The sequence below is a fragment of the Cupressus sempervirens genome, chromosome 10 (genome assembly GCF_028749045.1).
Source record: "Cupressus sempervirens isolate cs-2001-9-10 chromosome 10, ASM2874904v1, whole genome shotgun sequence".
NCBI classification, from domain to species: domain Eukaryota; kingdom Viridiplantae; phylum Streptophyta; class Pinopsida; order Cupressales; family Cupressaceae; genus Cupressus; species Cupressus sempervirens.
The window spans coordinates 77,880,099-77,884,867 of NC_143127.1; positions in this window are offsets into that span (position 1 = coordinate 77,880,099).

Here is a 4,769-nt window from a genome sequence, read left to right on the forward strand (position 1 = left end):
GATGACAATAGTCAATTTAGAGTGGTAAGCCATAAACCTAAATATGACTTAGAAAATATCTGTGATAATGTAAGGGATAATGTAGATCTGTCAGGCCTAAAAGGAATTGAATTCAATAAGTTGTTAAGGGAAAAAAAAAACATGGTAGAAGAGTCCATATATACCATGATGACTAAGCTCAAGAACACCCCTCTTGAACTAGACAACACAATGCCTAAAGAGCTATACTCCATTGTTGAGAATAAATGGCACTATTGCCTAAACATGGAGAAGGCGATTAGAGAGTCAAATCTAGCTTGCGTGATGCCTAAATTAACAAAAGGAGAAATCAATCAAGCTAACAAGAAACATGGGAGCAAGTTTGCACCCAAATACAAAGCCTTCAACATTCTTCAAAATAACATTGAAGATGTAGTGCAGAAGTTCACTCTTATGTGGAAATTCATCTATGGCCTCCAAATAGTGAAAGTAGGTCAAGAAGATCCCTTTGAGGGAAGAAATGACAATGAGGGAATAAATGAAAATGATGAAGAGGAGGATGACAAGGAGGAAGAAGGAGAGAAAGAGAAGGATAAGAAAGAGGTTATTGTGGAGAAGGATGAACAAAAGGATAACATGGAAACAACTGATCAACAACAACAAGATCAAAGTGTGCAAAACACACAAATGCCACCCCCTAGCTCTCCACATGTAATACCCACACCTGTAGACTTAGTGTTACTCCAAGATTTTCTTGACACTTTTGGTTAGAATATTAACCCATTGACTATAGAAGATCTCAAGAAGATCGTTCACCAAACCTCCCTACAAGCACAATTATGTGCAAATCCAATTTTGGTGAGTGTGGAGGAACTCCAAAAAGCTATAGCTGAGATAACCAAAGAAAAGGTGAATCCACAAGAACCACAATTCACATCCTCAAATAGCTATCAGTGGACAACCACAAGAGAAAGTAGTACATGTCACATTATAGCTAGAGCAAGAAAAGGAGCAAACAGGACAACAAGATACCTCTATCGCTATAGCACAAAGTCAAGGTGCACCTCCTCTAATAACTATAATTGATCAAGGTAGAATTGAAGATAAGGAGGAGAGCCCTAAAGAAAAAGAGCAAGAGGCAATTCAAACCTTAATCAATTTGCCTATAACAGGGACCCCCACAACAACAAAATAGTAGCCAAGCACTGAGGTAGTACCATTGCAAATATCAACACCAAGCTCAAGCTCCACCAAGGTAGCAAGGGTACTTCACTATGGAGACCCTACACTTGATGAAGACATAGTCATCCCAAGCTTTGACTATAAAACAATGAGCATTGACCATATAAATGAAGTGCAACAAGCACATGAGAAGAAGAAGTAGCAAGAAATACTCAGGAGTGAGTATAAATAGAAGCAAGCCTTGATTGAGATCAAAGACATCTTTTTAGATGCATTTAGCTTGCAGTTACCTGGTGAAACAAAGCCCATCATGGAGAAACTATCCAACATAGTGGACTAGGTACAAAGTGAAGACCTAGATATCAAATTATTAGAATGGTCTAAAAGAAAATTTCAAATGAAGGTGAATGAGAAGATATCAAGTGAGATAGCACTCACACAAGTAGAATTGGCCAAGAAAATTGAAAAGGTTAAAGTAGTACTTGAGAACAGTTTCTCACTATACTCCAAACTGTGTGATTCATCATTGTTCACACAAGAGACTAGCCAAAAAATATTGATCTTGGAGAGGAAATTGAAGGTATCAAGTATGCAATTACCAAGGGATCTAGCTCAAAGTGAGAAGCATTTTGCCACAAGGCTTCACACACAAAGGGAGTTAGGTGTATTAACAGTAGATAAGGAAAATATCAAGGCCAAATTAATACAAATTTAGTCAGCAATAACCCCCCATATGGAGGTACTTCACAAGGAACTGGCCTACGCTGAAAATGTTTTGAAGAAAGACCCCAATCTTTCAACATTAGAAGGCCTAATACACCTTGCCATAGAGACAACCATCTAGCTCAAAGCATTAGAGACTGCTCTAGATAATTGGGATGCTACTCTCAAAATTATTATGGAGGTAAATAAAACCTTTCTGGAAAAGTATTCTATTACCCCATAGGAACCCTTTGATATAAGTGTCAAAAAGGGGTAGAATAAACTAAGGGGGAGACAATATATTTTTACATTCTTTTTGGGGAAGAATAAATCTAAGGGGGAGATAGTATATTTTTGAAGAACATACCCTATGGTAACCAAAGGGGGAGACATAATAAAAGGGGGAGACTGAATAAATTGGGGAGTCAACACATAAAAATAGAACAAAAACAAGGTAGGTCAGATAAGGCACACCAGACAAGTCAAAGATAAAGAATATCAACATGAGACAGATCTAATATAAAGTGTATATAGTAAGGAACATTAGCTCAGGGGGAGTTTCAAATTTTGAAGGTACAAGCTCATTACAAAATTTTGAACAGTTTTGAAACTTTGTACATATGCCAAACAAAGTTTGTATTATACTCATAGACATCAGATTCACAATGTATAGTTAAGTGTTTTTGACACTCATGTCAAAGGGGGAGTTTGTTGGTCTTAGATTGGTTTTGAAAATTGAGTGTCAACACACTTAAAAAATCTCTAAGTTGATGCCAAGTACAATACAAGTACCAAGCTATAGTTTGTGCTGAGTCAAAAATCTAATAGGTGCTGAGCTATTCAGATGCCGAGTAGATAGATAGTGCTGAGTGACTACAAGTGTTGAGTAAACTACATGTGCCAAGTCACAATTGATGCCAAGCTAGTATAGATGCTGAGTGATGTATAAGTGCTGAGAAAGACATAAATATAGTATGTTTTGAGCACCAGTAAATAGAATGTGCTGAGCATTAGGAAATAGTGAGTGCCGAGTGACACTGTTTTAACATATGAGTTTGTGCCTTCAAAAACTCAGTTGTAGATCATATTGCATGCTAGCTACGACACAAATTTTGCATTCCAAAAGATAAGATCAAATCTATTACATTCTCTATGTAATCTGCATGCAACCAATAAGAAAAATGTGAAGAATTGAGCGAGAAAGATGGATGAATCTTGATTATAGATTCATACCTAACCCTAAGTCTTTGTAATCTTTATAAGGAGGTCGAAACCACATAGAAAGAGATAATTTAATGGAATGCATGAGAGAATTTTATCAGGGGTATAAAGACTTAGAGGAGGAACAACATTGTAGAATTTAGTTGGTTGGAACAGAGAAACAACACTTTGCATAGAGATTTATCAGATCAGGAAGGATCAAAATAGAGTGAGCAGAACAAGGATCTAGAATCAACAATTGAATATTTAAGTCATTAGATTAATACATTCTACTATATAATTTCTAACCATTGTATTAGGAGAATAAAAATCCTATGAAGATAGGTTGGCTTAACAACTATTTTGTAGAACCTTTAACAAGGTGTTAAATCCTTTAATAGGGTAACATTCCAAGTGAATTTCTATAAATCCTTTAAACATGTCACTTTTAACAGGGTGTAAAGCCTTTAATAGGGTGGGCCTTTCATAGGGTAGACCATTGATGGTGGTCAAACTTTATAACCTTAATTAGTTACATATTGCTGCAGTGATAAGTTGTGGGTGTCATCCCTACCTCAATTTTACCTTCTCATTCCTTAGGGTTTCTAGGTGATCAAAATCTTGTGTTATGTGTTTTCATGCATATCTTTACTTTATGCTTCTTTGATATGTTTACTTGCATGCAATTAATTTCAGCTAAAAGTTTTTAAAGGTTAAAGTGTGTTACTTCTAATTCACCCCCCCTTTTAGAAGTAATATTCCTACTTGTAAATTCCAACAATGTTTAGGTACTCTGTTAAGATGTTTGGTTGGAGATAAGTGTAGTAATTTGGATTTGATCTTTCACACAAGAAAAAATTGCATATAACAATTCAATGAATAGGACCACAAGAAAGAAGAAATTTGATATTTTCATTGGTATGAATATTAAGGGAGTTATAGAGTTAAGCGATCCTATGACACCCAATTTGAAAGCCCACATGGATGGACTATTAATTAACTTGATAGTTTTATTTTTGTATTATTAATCACCCATATTTTAAGGGGATATTAAAGTTTTTTGATCGCTAGTAGTAGGTTACATATTTTGAGGGTTAAAATAATAATTACAAGATAGTTGGGATGGCCAATTCAATGCTTAAATACATAATTTTGAGGGGACAATGAGTCAATAGGCTACATGGAGGTTCTAGCCAACCAAGTAGGGATAGAAAACAATCATTTTTATCTTGTTTTTCTTTAAAAGTAAAACTATACACATCATTTTGTAGGATCATTCACTAATATTTCCATGTTCTCAGATGTGTTTCATTTTTTCACCTCCCTTGCATGGAAACACAAGTTTTGGATTAAGGTAAAAGCACATTTTAGAAGGACCCAAAACCCAGAATTATCAAATTACAAAATATAAATAAATAAGTCCAAAATTAAAACTATGCTGGAAAAAGGATAAAACTTTATAAACACAAGCATCCTAAGGACCAAATACTAGTACAAAATCAAAAGACTAGTAGAAATATCAACCCAAAAACACAAAAGACAAAAAACTAATAGAGAACCAAAACTAGGTCAACTCCTTTAGAAGCTTGGCAACCTAGATCTTAGCTACCTCCAGATCCCGCTCCACATTCTTTGGTGAACCACTAGCTCTATTCTTGTTTGATTTGTCCCTTTTTATTTTACCAGGATCTCTTGTGGCTTCCTCC